The sequence below is a fragment of the Oryza sativa genome, chromosome 6 (assembly GCF_034140825.1).
Source record: "Oryza sativa Japonica Group chromosome 6, ASM3414082v1".
In the NCBI taxonomy this organism is placed as follows: domain Eukaryota; kingdom Viridiplantae; phylum Streptophyta; class Magnoliopsida; order Poales; family Poaceae; genus Oryza; species Oryza sativa.
Window position 1 is genome coordinate 27,333,711 of NC_089040.1, and position 18,320 is coordinate 27,352,030.

The following is an 18,320-nucleotide window of genomic DNA, read 5'->3' on the forward strand; positions in this document are numbered from 1 at the left end:
TAGAACCACGGGTGGATTCAAGTTAATGCATTTTGGTTGAAATTTAAGGAAAATTGGTTGTGTGACATTAATAGATGTCGATTTCCAAAAATAAACCATCAAAAGATTCCAATACTTAGGGGGCATGTACAACGGTCTTTATTAGTGGTCTCTTTCTATTGTCATGCAATTAAATTCGATGACGCTCTCTATTGTCATGCAAGTAGATTCGATGACATAGAAGAAAGATAAAGGAGTATGACATAGAAGAAAGATAAAGGAGTATGATTGTTATGCATGACAACGGCTCAGAATCGACTCTTAACATTTATTAGAGCAAATTTTGTTGCATGGTGATGAAAGAAAGGAAAGAAGAGTAAGAAAAAGTATTTTGATACATTAATGATTAGAGACCATATTATCTCTAACTGTTGTAGGATGCTAGTCTCTAGATAACGTAGAGCTCATTTCTGACTCTACCTTTGTATATGCCCTTATTCCCAAAAACACTCAATTGAAATATTACAATATTTAAAAATATACCACTTTAGATGTTTTACACGTTTCCTACCATGTGAGCAAGAAAGTGGTAGATAGGGCACAATCTCTTTCCCTCCCGCTCTCCACCTTACTCTTTCTCCCTCTATCTCTCACCACCTAACAACACAAACAAGTGACGACAAGAGCCCTCCAACAAAGCCCCTTCTCCTTCCTCCAGCCTTCCTCCAGCGAACTCCAATGAAAGAAATGGTGCAGCAATAAACTAAGCACCTTACTACCTCCAATAACATCATTCCTCTAGCGGATTCCCTTCGCCCTCTTTTGACGACGCCAGATCTAGCTCTCAACTCCAATACCTCCCTCTTCTGCTTCCACCGCCACCACCTAGCCTCGCCACCGCCAAAAAGTATCAATGTATTGGCTTTGCCTTCTCCCTCTCTCCTTTGCCTCCCTTTGCCACCACCGCCAATGTCGGCCCATCGTCCGCTGCCGACCCTATGCCTTCGATAGCACCGCCACCTCCGCCTCGCCCCACCCTTATCCGCAAGTCCATCACCTCCAAAGCCAATCTAAGCTCAGTCCCCACTTTCCCTCTCCAATAGCTAGCCCTTCCCCTCTACCCCACCCTGTCCCGAGCTTAACATCACGTGATCAAAAACCACACGTGACATAACCCTGGCACGCGTATAAATTAGGATTCCTGTCTATTCTGTGCCTCCACACCATGAACTTTCTTTTGCCCTCGAGTATTGCATTGGGAAACGAGAGAAACCTGAAAAATGTTAAGAGAAATAGACAATGATATAATTTACATGATTATATCTTTTAGTGGTATTTAAATGTACATATTTCTAAAATCGATTTTTTTTGGTGTCATCGAACTAATTTTCCCTAAAATGTAGAGTCCATATCTCTCAAATGGCAGTGAACGAATGATATCTCGAGTGGCAGTGAACGATTTAAGTCATTGTAGTGGAATATATTTTGAGTTTCTTTAAAAAAAAGAAAGAAGAACACTCCGCAAGCTGCCGTGCTAGACTACATAAAAGAACTGACTTTTATATCCTAGTTTAATATTAATTAAATGTGATGACATTGTAAATCTTATTACAAGAAATTGGTCTAAACCGAACGCGCATTGTTGTATTTAACTTCAAAGTTCATAAGAATACTCCCGATGACACCGTTGATTTTTTCTTATATCTTTGACCATTCGTCTTATTTAAAAATTTTATGCAAATATATAAGATATAAATCAAGTACTATGAGTGATAAAACAACACATAACAAAATAAATTATAATTACGTAAATTTTTTGAATAAGACGAATGGTAAAACATGTGAAAAAAAGTCAACGGCGTCACAGAGGTACACAGAGGTAGTACTACACCGAGTGCATTTTGATTATTATGCTTCCTCCATTCTGATAATCACAAGCGCAAAGTATTCCGTTGCGGACAAGTCAAGACAATGTTAAAACGTTAATTCCATTGCACCATCATTAAATCTAAGTTTGCTACATAACGAGCATAGATTATTGTTAAGTGAAAATGAGAGAAGAGATAGAAGTGCTAACTACAAAAATTTCAAACTGTTGCAACTAAAACAAGATAATAATGACATAAAAATTACAACCGTTCATTCCAGCGTGCACCACTGGCAATGCCTGCTGATTTCATCATGTGGCATTAGCAACAACAATTTGTCAGAAAACTGGTTGCATATCATGGAGCAAAACCTCCAAATTTAGCCACAAAATTCCCTCCCCAGAAAAAGAAACAATTAGCCAAAGCTAACGAGGGACTAACAGATGATGTTGAAGTTACATCCGTAATAAGCTGAAGCCGAAGATTCGCAAAGCAATTCACACAAGTCGATGGGTTCGTCCCTGGGGCCATTACCAACAAACATTTTGCCAAGACTTCGTGCTTATTAAGGCGCCTGCTGGTAAAACTGTAAAGAACAAATACCATTGGGGCAAAGCATGGATGAAAACAAAGGAAATGACTTGAATGGCTCAGATTAACCCGATTGCCAATTCCAAACAGTTTAATGTGCCTGTGGCTCCGGCAAAATGTAAATACTCCCTCCGTCTCTCTGTACATGAACAAATGAGTAGATTAGCATGTACTATCAAGAAATGGCTGCAAGCCTGCAACTGGTACCTTGCTGGGCAGCAAGGCCTCCTAGTATGACAGCTAACTGAACATACTGCTAATGAACCAACAAGATATTTATTTTAGATAATGGATTAAAACATGGCCTCTACATCCAAGACTGATGTACATGGCCAAGAACGAGAAGATGTCAAATCTTCAAGGGGTAGCCAAATCATCACAACCATTCAAGAACTAAAGAAGTAACAAACAGCGAGAAGATGTCAAATCATCTTCAAGGGGTAGCCAAATCATCACAGCCATTCAAGAACTAAAGAAGTAACAAACATCAAAATATGGATGAACAGGAGTATATCCTTAAAGTATGAAAGGACAATAATAATGATCACACTACAGCTAAGTTAATAAATAGTCAACATTCCATTCCTTAAGAAAAAAAGGAATGAATAAACTACATAGAAATGAAGAGATATTTAACTATTTACAAGTGGCAATTAAGGATTTGCTACTGGATCCACAATGTCTGTCATAGATTGTGAGTAACAAATTCTTAATTGCCACATCTTAAAAGTGGCAAAAAGTTAAATGCCTCAGCAAAAGCAAAACTTGAAAGAGTTCCAACATCTCGCATATGCTACTGTATATGAACAGGGCGACATGCAAATGACAACTGAGTGGCCTAAATGGAAGTCAAAATGAGATCAACGAATCTAAAAAAAAATTGTTTGTATAGTAATATTAATTTCTCACCAAACAGAAACAATACCAGAATACCAGACTCAGATCATTACAAGCACAGCCATAAGAAAGTAAGGAGGTAAAACATGGTTGAAAACAAAGGAAATATACTTGAATGGCTCAGATTAGCCCAACTGTCAATTCCCAATTGTTACAAATGCCTATGGTTCTGGGCAACATGTTGATAGTACTCCCTCCGTAACTCCGTACATGAACAAATGAGTAGAATCATTCGTTACATCATGTACAGACAAGAAATAGCTGCAACTGGTAACTTGCTGGGGAGCAAGGCCACCTAGTATGACAGCTAGCTGAACATATTACCAAGGAACCAAGAAGATACCAGATGATCTCGAGGGGGCAGCCAAATCATCACAGCCATTCAAGAAAACCAGGCTATCGAAATCGCAAAAAATCCATTAGAAAATTTAATAGCAACTTTAAGTTAGGATCATGATTAGGAATCATTTTGTCATGCGAGCTAACCAATAAAATTTTATTGATGCATCTATAGTCTCGTGAGTCGACAATGGGGAATGGTTTTAGAAAAATGAAGTTCTCTTTTAGAATTCTGTTGTAACGCACGAGCATTTAGCTAGTACTATTAAACTTGCTCTAAGCAGAGTACATACGTACTCATGCAGTCAGAGAGAGGGAGAAGAGGAATGGCAATGTGCAACAAAATGGCAACTAAATAGTGAAAAATCCAACAACGGCAGGTCAGATTTCGCATTGCTCGGTAATCCCAGGCAGGAAGCCAATGCGGATATAATTGCAGAGTCCCCAACACCCACTGCCACAGGCACCACCGGCATTTGTGGCTGCCAAAGTCGATGGCCTCCACACCAATGCTGCTCAGCGCACGCTAGGTGGCGGGTAATGGCCCCGAGAAGCTGAAATCTGAGGTGGCCACCGCTGCTCGGGAGAGGCACCCTAGCCAAACGGCCTCATTCCTCATCACCGTGGGGAATTTAACTATTTGCAACTCTTCAAAGAAGCCGCGGTTTTGAGCGAATGTGATCATCACCAACTGCTAGAGGGAGAGAATGGCTGATGTAGCACTTCACCTCGCGGCTCGCTGAGCATGGGATTCAGTTGACCCCAAGTTTTTCGGGGAATAAACTCTGTTATTAGTAGATCTAGAAGAGAAGATAGGGTTAACGCAAATTCGACAAAATGTGCGGGTAGAGAGAGAGGGATGATAAAGAGGAAGTGTACTTGAATGGCTCAGATTAACCCGGCTGTCAATTCCCAACAGTTACAAATGCCTATGGTTCCGGCAACATGTAATAGTACTCCATCCGTCACTCTGCACATGAACAAATGAGTAGAATCATTCATTATAGCATGTACTGACAAGAAACAGCTCAACCGGTAACTTGCTGGGGAGCAACCGAGCAAGGCCTCCTAGTATGACAGCTAGCTGAACATATCACCAAGGAACCGAGAAGATACCAAACGATCTCCAAAGGGCACGCAAATCATCACAGCTATTCAAGAAATAAAAAATAACAAACAACGAAATTTGGATGCACAGAAGTATGTTCTGAAAGTATGAAACAATGAAAATAATGATCACACTACAACTACCAAACAAACAATTAACATTCCTTGAGATAAAAGTTATGAATAGACTACATACAACGAAACATACAAACTTGAAAACCAGGCTATCACTCACAGGGCAACTGCATAACATAGTAATTAATCAAACCGAAGGAAGATGCCACTGCTTTGGACCATAGCATCACACACACTTTAGTGTTCCATAACATAACTAAATATAAGCTAAGGTAGCATCTACCTTGTGAACAAAATTGAGTACCTGGTCACCGCCATGGTGTCATTTATTAGGCATAAGAACAGGATAATGAACAAATTTGCAAATATATGTGAGAAGAAAAGCAATTCAGCACACCAGAAATGTCTGCTCTAGAGAAAAGCAAAAAATAAACATGCAGAGGTACACAAACAGAAACTTGAAGAACCAACAAAAACATGCTTCAAATAGCAAGTTCCTGAAATGAGCTCAAATAAATGAATGGCATATGTGCACAATTTTTTTCCTAATCAAAATATACAAAAATAAAAGGGCAAAATCTTGAGAGCTACTGTTACGATAGTAGTAGGTAGTAACTGGTTACTGACAGAAATAAGTGAAATGGGCAGTAAGATTCAATTAAATAAATGAATGGAGTACTCAGATTTTGCCTCTGGCCATTCAAATAAGCCAAAATTGAAGAACCCATGAAATAACCTTGCCAACCCACACAATAGCAAGTGCTGCTACAGAACTAAAGCACTCAACTCAACAATCACCGCAATGGAGTTCTGATGTGCATTTCCAGTAGCATCTAAGATCCAACCATTTGTCTACTATTCAATCAACCAAATATGCTATGGGGTATTTCACTTTTCTTGCACCCAATCTTCTGTCTGTATGCATGGAAAGGTAAATTCTGAAAATGGAAAGTCCCAGTGTTAGCTAAGATCACAAATAGGTAACATAATTCCTAACATTTGATATCATAAGAGGTATATCGGATAAGTGATGTGTTGTGGTTATCCCATTTCAGCTTCATATTCTGTCTCTTGACACTACACTACATCAACCAACTTCCTATCCTACAGATAAATATAGGGGATGCAAAAAGAGTTGAAAACTTTTAATACTCCCTCCGTTTTCAAATAATTGTCACAATTGACTTTCTCCATCCAAACTCTAATCGTAGATGGGTCTTATTAATACATATACAAAGCCTTGTGAACATACAATTAATAAAGTGCTATTCTTAGATAACGTAACTAAATATTTTCAAAATTATTATTTGTGAAAGTTTGAAGGTGTCAAGCCAATGGCAACAATTATTTGAAAACGGATGGAGCAATTAACAGTAACCATACCATTGTCATCCCATGCAACTTTCCGCGTTCAAATGGCTGCCTGCAAAATCAAACTATCCGATTTTCGGAGAGGGAGACTGGGAGGTATGGGTGTACACCCCCACCACCCACGTCAAGTCGTCTTCAACTCTATCCTATCATCAAATGTTTCTTCCCTATTAAAATGATACTAAGTTCTTCATTGGCATCCTTCAATAATTGATAGTGTGTTGTGCACAGCAGCTTCAAAATGATAAATCAGTTCGATTGATGTTCATCCTGCTGAGTGTGCCTCTTAATGAGTCAAATTCATCATTTCCAGCAGAAGGGCAAGTAGGAAAAAGTAATACAAAAAAGTGCTAAGAGAATTGATGAATATATCCACTCCAGGTGAAAGCTGGGAGTTGGAGGACAAAACAACGGAATAGGCTAGAAACAGAAAAAAAAGAAGCAAGCACATGTTTATAGAGGCTACAAAAAGGATAGATACTGCAGATTATGCTGAATGTCCCCTGAATAAAGTAAAAGTACATGGTTAAAAACAAAGGAAATGTACTTGAATGGCTAAGATTAACCAAACCATCAATTCCCAAACAGTTGCAAATGCCTTCGTTCTGGCAACATGTATTTACTCCCTCCGTCCTCTCTAAATCAACAAATGAGTAGAATCATTCATTATAGCATGTACAAACAACAAATAGCTGCAACTGGTAACTTGCAGGGGAGCAAGGCCTCCTAGTGTGACAGCTAACTGAACATATTACCTAGTAACCAAGAAGACACCAAACGATCTCCAAGGAGCAGGCAAATCATCAGAAACTAAAGAAAAGAACAACAAACAATAAAATATGGTTGCACAAAAGTATGTTGTGTTGTGGAAGTATGAAAAAACAAGCTAACTGAACAAACAGTTAACATTCCTTTACCTGAGAAAACTCATGAATAGACGACATAGAAACAAAATATAGACTTGAAAACAAGGCTAGTACTCATCACAGCAAATGCATAACAGAGTATTTACATCAAATAGAATACGATGCAACTGCTTTGGTCCATAACATCACAAATTGCATTGTTCCATGAAATTATTGAACATCACAAAATTGAGAACCATGTCACTGGGCATGGTGAATTTACCAGGTAAAAGCTGAACGGAATGCTGAACTAGTTTGCACATATATGTGAAAAGTAAAGGAACTATAGCCAACGTGTAAACTCTCACATGCTTGAGGAACTTTCCCACACATCCAGCAAGAATGGATGGCAAGCATACCAAACCAAATAAAAAATTGCAACTGATTCTGAAACAGGAAAAAACTATCATGCGGCAGCTCAGATCTCACATCGCTGCCTGAAAAATCAACCCACCAAAAAAACCGCCACATATATGACTGAACCCCATAAAACCATTCGTCCGTTTTCCTCTCAATCCCGTTGCAAAGCACGGGCACAGCACTAGTATTCCAAATGTATTGAGTTCACCTCCCTCTGCATGATCACAGAATGAGATTGTTCATGAGAAAACCACCTCCACTGCCACCGCTAGCACGCAATATGGTAACTTGCTGCAAAGCAAGCCTCCTAGTTGGAGGCTAGCCGATCAATTGAACAAAGAACCAACTCAGGAGGTGTTAATAGATCTCCCAACACCAAAGGGCCAAAAATTCATCACAGCCGAGCAATAAAAAAAAAGTAGTGTTTTTCTCAAAATTAGTTTGGAACAAACATTGCAAGCAACCAAAGAAACTGTTAGTCTTCACTTCTCTGTGAGCTGCCTTGGAAAAGGTTTAACATCATCATCATCATTGCATTCCGTCGGAACAAGTCCGGGTCCATTGTAACAGGGAAGTGAAGAAGAAAATGCTGGCATAGAAACACAGTTCACAGAGAGAAAGTAACCAGGGCTCCTTTGGAACACAGGATTTTCCCAGGAATTAGTTCAACAACCATGTAAATCCTCCACTCTATAGGAGGCCCAAGTAGGCTCAGATTCGCCTTTACTCAGTCATACAGACCCAACCGCCACATATCTTGCACCACAATCTACGCATCGTAATGTAAGTGGATTTGCCCTGGCTATCATTAACAGAATGACCATCCTAGTTGCAAGAACCACCTAACATTAGTGAGTGGATAGGTTGCCAGAGATGATAGGACCAGGTCCAATTGACACCCACAGCTGCCTTGATTGTTCAATGGCAGGATTGTCAGAAAAGGTTGATCATCATTGCCCTTCTTCCACTAACCATTTCATGTTTCCAAAATTCTAGACACAGATGATAAAACCATACATATATACTCCCACCGTTCCAAAATACAAGCAGAATAACTAAGTGCGTACGTACTGCCAACGAGATCAGCTCGCAAGCTCTCTCTGCGGCGAGGAGAGTGAGGAAGAGGAGGAATGGCAGTGTAGAGTAAAATGGCGACCAAATAGTTTAAAATCCATCAATTGGGAAGGAAACTGACAAGGAATAAGTTCACTTTAGGTCCCTCAACTAATGTAAATGGATCTGCCCTGGTTATCATTTATCGGAATGACCATCCTAGGCACAAGAACCACCTAACATTAGCAGGTGAATAGGTTACAGAATGGCCAATTTGGTTTACGGTTTGGAGTTTGCATGTACTGAACTGTAACCATACATATATATATGCATACATACATGCCCACAAGATCAGACTCGTGAGCTTTCTCACGTGAGGTTGCACGGAGACGGAGGAGGGAGGGGAGAGAAGGGATGGCAATGTACACATTCATGACCAAATTGTGAAAAATCCATCAATGGCAGCTCAGATTTCACGTTGCCCAACTAACCCGGAGGCAGAAAGCCAACGCGGATACAGCCTCAACAGTCCCCACCCCTTCTGCCACAGGCACCTCAACATCAGCGGCTGCCAAAGCGGTGGCCTCCATGCCAATATGGAGCACCACATGCGAAGCATCAAGGAATGGCTCTGAGAAAGCGGAGATCAAAGTCAGCCACCACCGCTCACGAGAAGCACCGGAGCAAACAGCCTCCTTCCTCATCGCCGCCATTCCGAACACCCAACTTTTAGGGGGAACAAACTGTCTGTTACTCGTACTAAGGTTAAGGCCCAGAGAAAAGCTTCCAAACTTCCAGATCTAGAAGAGAAGCTAAGCTTTAAGACAGAGAGAAAGGCGTGGGTAGAGAGGGATTAGAAAGAGGATGCACTACGGATGCTCACCAGAGAGTATGCGGCGGAAGCAGCAGGACAATGGCACAGCAGCTCGCGGGATGGAGATGGGGGGACAGGGGTGCCATGGAGCTCAGGCAGCAAGGGAGCCCCCAATGGTTGACAGATGTTCTCGCAGCGATTTCCGGAAACATACCATGGCACTCCCAGCGTCAAGCCCAGGCAGACAACACCCCCCCCCCCCCCATGAGGAGGTGCCTCCACCACACAATGGTAGCAGCAGCAGCAACAACAACAAAGTATATACATGTGTGTGTGTCTATATATATATATATATATATATATATATATATATATATATATATATATATATATATATATATATATATATATATAAGATCGTTACAGCAGCAGTAGCTGAATGACGAGGAGAGCTCAAGCCAGCGGTAACAGCGAAACTTCACAAAATCGAGATTGAAAGTCCAAAATAGCCATTCATCACTGACAGGAGCTCAGGCCTCAAGGTCCGATGACCAAACCCTACCTGTCACCATGGCACCGATGCCACACCAGACAATACCAACCTACGGTTCCCAGCCCCCAACGCCGCCGCACGGCCATGGATGAGAATCCAGGCAACCGCACGGCGCACGCGTGGTGGAGGCGGCCCCGGAGTGTCAAAATAGTGGCAAATAGTTACAATGGCATGGATCCAATGGCAAATAGTTAAATTTCCCCATGATTTCTGCTTGCCCTTATAGCTCAGTTTGTAGAGCGTCCAACTGATACACGCACGCACACAAGCGTACACAGTGAGGAGAGTATCAGAGGAGAGATTGGAAGGAGGAGAAGGCGGCGGCGGCGGCGGCGACGACAGTGAATGGCATTACATCGAATGCCAGTTAAAGTGATGCCATTCCAGCAAATCAACTCTTGCGATGGTAGATGTGCAATTTTCTCACCAGATTTGGCTGATAGCCATTAGTCTGCTGTACTATTAAACCTGCTCTGATCTAGGGTTCCAGCCCCCCACCACGGCCGCACAGCCATGGATGAGCATCCAAGCAGCCACGCGCGAGCGTGTGTGGAGGCGGCCCAGACTGAAGCAAATCAGAAATCTGGTGATGGTAATGGTGAAGGCGAGCACACCAAACCAAAAACCAAATCAAAAGCTCAACTGAAACAAACGTACGAATCATCCATCCATCGCGCGGTGGTGGCTCAGATCTCAGCGTGGGCTCGGCGCGGTAGCCGCACCGCACCGCACCCCACCCCACGAGCCAACGGATCCCAAAACCCCCACCCCACCAAGCTCGCCGCGGCGGCTGCTCCTCCACTAGGGGGGAGCATCCCAAGCCACAGCGTCGCCGCGCGGAGGCAGGGGTAGCACCGGTGGATCGGGGGGCCGATGCCGCCGCCGCCGCATCAGTCCTCATCACCACCATTCCCACAAGGTCTAAGGGTTCGATCGATCGATCCATGCCATGCATGATGATGCATAGGCCACCACGGGTGCGGCGAGCAGCGTCGCTCGGCTCGCGGTTAGTCAGCTCTCTGCCACCCACCCGCCGCGGCGGCCTAGCGATTAGAGGAGAAGAGTGAGATTGGGAGTGGTGGTGGGGGAGAAGGAAGAGGAGACGAGACAGACGAGTCCGATAGGAAAAAGTACACCGAAGGTCCCTCAACTTGTCATCGAGCTACAAAATCGTCCTTGAACCGCAAACTAGAGCTCAAGCTAGCGTTAGCAGCGAACTTTGCAAAATCGAGACCGAAAGTCCAAAATAGCCATTCATCACTGACAGGAGCTCATGCCATGGCACAGATGCCACATCAGACAATACCAACCTACGGTTCCTGGCCCCCATCACCGAGGAACGGCCATGGATGAGCATCCAGGCAACCGCACGCATGGTGGAGGCGGCTCCGAAGTGTCAAAATAGTGGCAAATAGATAAATTTCCCCATGATTTCTGCTTGCCCTTATAGCTCAGTTTGTAGAGCGTCAAACTGATACACGCAATGAGGAGAGGATCATAGGAGAGATTGGAAGGAAGAGAAGGCGGCGGCGGCGACGACGGCGAATGGCATTACATCGAATGCCAGTTAAAGTGATGCCATTCCAGCGAATCCACTCTTTTGCAATGGTAGATATGCAATTTTCTCGCCACATTTCCAACAAAGATCCCGAGATAGATGTGGCTTATAGTCTGTACTATTATACTTGCTCTAATCTACGATTCCCGGCCCCCACCACGGCCGCACAGCCATGGACGAGCATCCAAGCAGCCACGCGCGAGCGTGGGTGGAGGCGGCACCGAAGAAAATCCCTTGAACACAAGTGAGTTGCCACTTTGTTCATAGAGGGGGTGTGTGTGTGTGAGAGAGAGAGAGAGAGATGAGATTACGGATCTGTAGTTATAATGGCATTGGATCCAATTAACCCACAGTTAAATTTCCCCCTTGTTCTTGTGGGGAAATCTTGACATTGTGCCATTGTCAAAAATGGGTTCAAAAGGAGAGGGGAGCAGAGCAGAGAGACTGAAACAAATCAGAAATCTTATGTGCAAACTGTGCAATTAGGCTCAACAAGATTCGTCTCGTGATTTCCATGGTAATGGTGAAGGCGAGCACACCAAACCAAAAACCAAATCAAAAGCGCAACTGAAACAAACGTACGAATCATCCATTCATCGCCCGCGGTGGTGGCTCAGATCTCCCCGTGGCTGCCCCGCCGCGGCACTCCGACCCCAACGACCCAACGGATCCCAAACCCCCCACCCATCGAGCTCGCCACGGTGCCTGCTTCTCCACCAGGGGGGAGCATCCCAAGCCGCAGCGTCGCTGCGCGGAGGCAGGGGTAGCACCGGTGGATCGGGGGGCGGGGGCAGCGGCGCCGGCGCCGCATCCGTCCTCATCGCCACCTTCCCCACAACACAAGGTCCCAGGTTCGATCGATCGATCCATGTCATGTCATGCATGATGATGCATAGGCCACCGCAGGCGCGGCGGGCGGCGTCGCTCTGCCCTGCTAGGCTCGGCTAGTCAGCTCTCCGCCGCCGCCGCCCACCGGCCACGGCGGCCTAGGGATTATAGAGAAGAGTGAGGTTGGGGGAGAAGAGAAGAGGGAAGAGGAGACGAGACGAGTCTCCGAAGAGAGAAATTTGCGATTAAGGCCGTGTTTAGTTCCCGGAATAATTAACTATTTGCCACTGATAACAGATTTGCCACTGAGCTCAAGCCAGCAGTACCAGCGAACTTCGCAAAATCGAGACCGAAAGTCCAAAATAGCCATTCATCACTGACATGAGCTCAGGCCTCAAGGTCCGACGACCAAACCCTACCGTCACCATGGCACTGATGCCACACCAGACAATACCAACCTACGGTTCCCGGCCCCCAACGCCGCCGCACGGCCATGGATGAGCATCCAGGCAACCAGCCGCATGGTGGAGGCGGCCCCGAAGTGTCGAAGAGTAGCAAATACTCCAGTTACAATGGCATGGATCCAATGGCAAATAGTTAAATTTCCCCATAATTTCTGCTTGCCCTTATAGCTCAGTTTGTAGAGCGTCAAACTGATACACGCAAGCGTACACAGTGAAGAGAAGATCAGAGGAGAGATTGGAAGGAGGAGAAGAAGGCGGCGGCGGCGGCGAATGGCATTACATCGAATGCCAGTTAAAAGTGATGCCATTCTAGCGAGTAGATATGCAATTTTCTCGCCAGATTTGGCTGATAGCCTGCTGTACTATTATACTTGCTCTAATCTACGGTTCCCTGCCCCCAGCACCACCCGCATAGCCATGGATGAGCATCCAAGCAGCCACGCGCGAGCGTGGGTGGAGGCGGCCCCGAAGAAGATCCCTTGAACACAAGTGAGTTGCCACTTTGTTCAGAGAGGATGTTTTGTGTGTGTGTAAGAGAGAGAGATTTGACAATGAGAGAGAGAGAGAGAGAGAGATCTGCCAAATAGTGGCAAATAGTTAAAATTCCCCCTTGCCTGTTCTTGTGTGGAGAAATCTTGGCATGGTGCCATTGTCAAAAATGGGTTCAGGAGAGGAGAGCAGAGGAGAGGAGAGACTGAAACAAATCAGAAATATGGTGATGGCGAGCACACCAAATCAAAAGCGCAACTGAAACAAACTTACGAATCATCCATCCATCGCCGCGGTGGTGGCTCAGATCTCAGCGTGGGCTCGGCGCGGTCGCCGCACCGCACCCCACCCCACCCCACGACCCAACGGATCCCAAAACCCCCCACCACCGAGCTCGCCGCGGCGGCTGCTCCACCACCAAGGGGGGGGAGCATCCCAAGCCGCAGCGTCGCCGCACGGAGGAAGGGGGTAGCACCGGTGGATCGGGGGGTGCCGATACCGCCGCCGCCGCATCCGTCCTCATCGCCACCTTCCCCACAAACAGAAGGTCCCAGGTTCGATCCATCGATCCATGCCATGCCATGCATGATGATGCATAGGCCACCGCAGGCGCGGCGAGCGGCGTCGCTCTCTGCTGATCTGCTCGGCTCGGCTAGTCAGCTCTCCGCCGCCGTCCACCGGCAGCGGCGGCCTAGGGATTGTAGAGGAGAAGAGTGAGGTTGGGGGAGAAGAGAAGAGGGAGTAGGAGACGAGACGGAGAGAAATTTTAGCGTGAAACTAAACACAGCCTTACACCGGGGTCGCCGGCAGAGAGAAGTTTTTGTACGGGAAAACTCGGGAAGGGAAGGGAAGATACCTGTACACGATGGGAGCGGTGCACGTGGCGAGCGGAGAGGGCATGTGGGAGAGGAATCCCAGGCGGTGGCCCATCTGGGCTGGTGGTTCAGCCTGTTGGGCCGCTTGTGGCCTCAAAACGAGCCCATGAATGCGTTGGATCAAAACAAGCTATGCATTTTCCCGAGGAAAAAAGTACAGCGAAGGTCCCTCAACTTATCATCTGGGCCGGTGGTCCAGCCTGTTGGGCCGCTTGTGGGCTCAAAGCCAAATCATGACCGCGTTGGATCAAAACTCAAAGCATTAGCTTTGCATTTTCCCGAGACTACGGGCCTGTTTACGGGCCTGTTTGGTACAGCTCCAACTCCTAGATATAACTCTAGGAGTTGAGTCTGAAGTAGAGTTATGAGCTACCTAAACCAAGCTCCACAGCTCTAGTACATTTTTTTGTGAGAGAGCTCCAACCAACTCCACTCCTAGTTTTAGTGGAGCTGAAATTATTTGGCTGAGCTCCAGCTCCAGAGGGGTGGAGTTAGAGCTGGAGCTGTGCCAAACAGGCCGTAATGTGCCCATGCGTTGCAACGGCCCGTAATGTGCCCATGCGTTGCAACAGAATCTGGAGTAATGCGGGATCTGCACGCAGACACGCAGTAGGAGGGAGGAGGAACACTGCAACTTTAAATTAGTAGAGAAAAAAATACATAAGATTGAGTAACACTGCAAATTCGCATGTATTGGTTGAAAACAATGGAATTTGATTAAATCTGGAGCAAAAGGTTTTAACAAATTCGAAACTGTACGGTTTCAACAAATTTTCAGCCGGATTGCCCACAAGAAAAGTAAGCTTAAAATTTTAAGGGCAAGAAAAAATATGAGTTTGCGCACAACTGCAAAATATTACTCCCTCCATCCCTTAATACAAGGGATTTTGATATTTTGTTGTCCTGTTTATGCACACGTCTTATTTAAAAAAATTGTGCAAATATAAAAAACAAAAAGTTGTGCTTTAGATAATAAAGTAAGTCACAAATAAAATTCCAAAACTTTTTGAATTAGACGAATTGTCAAACAGTGCAAGCAAAAATATCAAAATACCTTATATTAAGTGACGGAGGGAGTAGTACACATGTTAATTGAAAACAATGAAATTTGAGCAGATCTGAAACAAAAGATTTCAGCAAATTCGAAACTTGCTGTTTGAAAATATTTCCAACCGTAATTATTTGAGAATCACACGAGCGGCAGGCACACTGTAGAATTTACAAGAGAAACGAGTCGCTGAATAAAAAAGTAGTGAAAGTGCAATATAAATCATCGAAGACATTCAAGCTTCAAGCCCAGCAAAATTAGATCAGAACATAAAAATTCAGACGATAAATAGATGAGTTTTCCCATCGAATTGTTGACAACGACAACAGATGACACAATTTTTCAGGCCATCAATCAGTGACAAAAAAAAATAACAAAACAAAAAAGAGGGTTGTCTGAAAGAACAGAAAATAAATATGCCTTCTGGAGCATTTCCCAAAAGTACCAGCAGGCAAATAGTACAACTTTCAGACAAGCAAGTGCAACAAACAAACAACGAGGAAATCAATATACACTAGAAATTTAAATTAGAAAATCTTTACGGAATGGCTCAGATTTCACCCCCATTATGAATCACCAAAGTTGGATCATGCCACTGTAGCAGAACAATGCAATAGAATCTGTCTCAATCTCTCTCTATATATATATATATATATCTATGTGCATGAACCATCTAATGGGATTGGCATGTTCATGATAGAATTAGATCATAGAAGTAATAAAAACCTCAGTCCGCCACCACCACCGCCACCGCCAGCAAATAGCCGCAAACTGGTAACCTGCCGCAAAGCAAGCCCTCCTAGTTTGGCGACCAGCTGATCAATTTAGCAAGGAACCAACTCAGGAGGTGTTAATAGATCTCCCAACACCGACAAAGGGGCAGCCAAATTCATCACAGCCATTCAACAGGTAACATAGAAAGGAAATGCAACAAAACAAAAGGTAAAGTGTTTTGCTGAGAAATCAATTTGAAGCACTGCATTAGTGTCAACAAAAGGAACTGTTGCCATTTGTTCACCCAGGTTATCACAGCATATACCAAAAATACATGAACTAAGTTCAAACAAGGCATTATATGGTCCCTTTATCCATGACCAAATGCTGATTTCCATAGCACGCAAACAAATCAAACATGTGATGTAGGGCAATTGTAACACTATTACACAAAGATGTGAAGCCAACCTTCAGTAAATGCTAAAAGGAAATAAAGCAAGAAATCCAAAACAATTCAATTTCACACAGGTCAACAGATACAATCAGAACTAGAAGGGAACAAATGATTCAGAGCTCCCATTCAAAAAATCACCATGGCAGAGTGAGCTCAGTTTCACCTTTCCTCCATCGTACAAAACCCGATTTTCACATCTCTTGCTGCACAATCTACTCATACTAATGTAAGTGTAGCTGCACTGGTTATCACTCGTCAGTCATCAGAGTGACCATCCTAGGCACAGAATCACTAACATTAGTGGATGGTTGAACATCATTGCCCCTCATCCACATTCCCACATTCCATTCCATGTTTCCAACATTCTGGAGGTTTCAGAATCCCACAAGGAACACAGGCAGCAGAACACACCATATGTAGAGATGAGCAAGAGGAGATTACAGTGGTGACAGCAGGAGTAGCAACTAGTAAATCAAAACCATCAGCACCATACCAATCCATCCATCAGATTTTAAGATCAGATCAGATCAGATCTCGCAACTACCCGCTAAATCCTGACACGGAAGCCACACCAGACTCCACCGTGGATTCCCAGCCTTTGCTGCTATGAATCCAAGGCAATGGAGCAGCAGAGGCGGCACCCTGGAGGTGAGAACTGACACAGAGACCGGTTGGAAGTAGGGCTGTCAAAACTCAGCTGGAGCTCAAAACAAATACTCTTGGAGAAGAGTATTTCAGCGCAGAAGCGCTAATTTAGTTTATGATTTTGGGTTTGGATGGCGTGAACCTTCTCTTCTAGATCTAGAAGTTGTTTTTCTCCTCAGTACTAATAACACAGTTTATTCCCCAAAAATAATCATGGACGAGGGATGAAAAAGTGCATGTGAACACGTACTGTATGGGTGCTCACCTGCGAGCGAGCGAGGATTCAGCGGAAGGAAGCAGCGGGATACCAGAACAGCTGCTCATGGGGTGGAGATCACCGCTAGCCATGTACCTGTAGTCCTTTACGGCGGGAGCATGCACGTGGCAATTGCACAGGGCTCGTGAGAGTCACCATCCAATGTCCCCCGTGTCCACAGATGAGTGGCTCACTGATCATCTGGGCAAATGATTAAGAGTTCTCATTCAAACAATTCACCATGGAAGTGAGTGATAGGCAGCATTAAGTACTCAATACTCATTAACTTCAGCTTTAAATCAGCATGTAGCTAATTTTCCAACACAGCAAACTGACCACTTGTAAGTTGGCAATTAGCTTCAAAAAATAACAGAGAAGTGCTATGTTAAATTTACCAGCACAGTAGCAATATGAATAGTGTAATGGCATTGAACGGGCTCAGTTTCGCCTTTCCTCCTCAAACCTCGTGCTCCACAATCTACTCATACTAATATAAGTGGAGCTGCACTGCTTGTCACTCATCAGTCATCGGAGTGACCATCCTAGGCACAGAACCACTAAGAGCAGGTACAATAGCAGACTATAAGCCAACTATAAACGCATATCGAGAAGATAAATGAGGAGAGATAAGAGCAGCGGGCAACAGATTTGTAGCCAGCTGCAGCACAGACTAGGTGTAATATATGTATGACAGGTGGGACCATGTATTACTTGTGTAGGAGTATAAGTTTATAGGTAACTGTTGTATAAATTGGCTATTAAATTGACTATATACTATTTGGAGCTAGTAGTTGGCTATACTATTAAACTTGCTCTAACACTAGTGAATGGTTGAACTGACTCCAAGAGAGGTGAGAGTTGGTTCTTTAAAACCACAACTGCCTCAGAAAAGGTTTAACATCATCACCATCATCATTGCATTCCGTTGGAACAAGACCAAGTCCATTGTAACAGGGAAGTGAAGAAGAAAATGCTGGCATAGACACACTATTCACATAGAAAAGGTACTCCATCCGTCCCAAAAAATAAGGTACTTTGACCGGATGTGACACATCCTAGTAACAAGGGTTCCTTTGG

The 18,320-nt window shown here is 44.3% G+C and overlaps 1 long non-coding RNA gene and 1 other non-coding gene across 2 annotated transcripts; both read right to left on the reverse strand.

The window, feature by feature from the left end:
• Positions 1-1,951: 1,951 nt before the first annotated feature.
• LOC136356927 (uncharacterized) lies at positions 1,952-13,778 on the reverse strand. Its single transcript, XR_010741950.1, has 2 exons — positions 13,525-13,778; positions 1,952-2,577 (listed from the first exon to the last, which is right to left on the reverse strand). It is a non-coding gene; the product is annotated as an uncharacterized lncRNA (long non-coding RNA).
• LOC4341670 (uncharacterized) lies at positions 3,423-5,617 on the reverse strand. The gene is made up of 2 exons (XR_010741948.1): positions 4,554-5,617; positions 3,423-4,474 (listed from the first exon to the last, which is right to left on the reverse strand). It is a non-coding gene; the product is annotated as an uncharacterized protein (transcript).
• Positions 13,779-18,320: the final 4,542 nt, after the last annotated feature.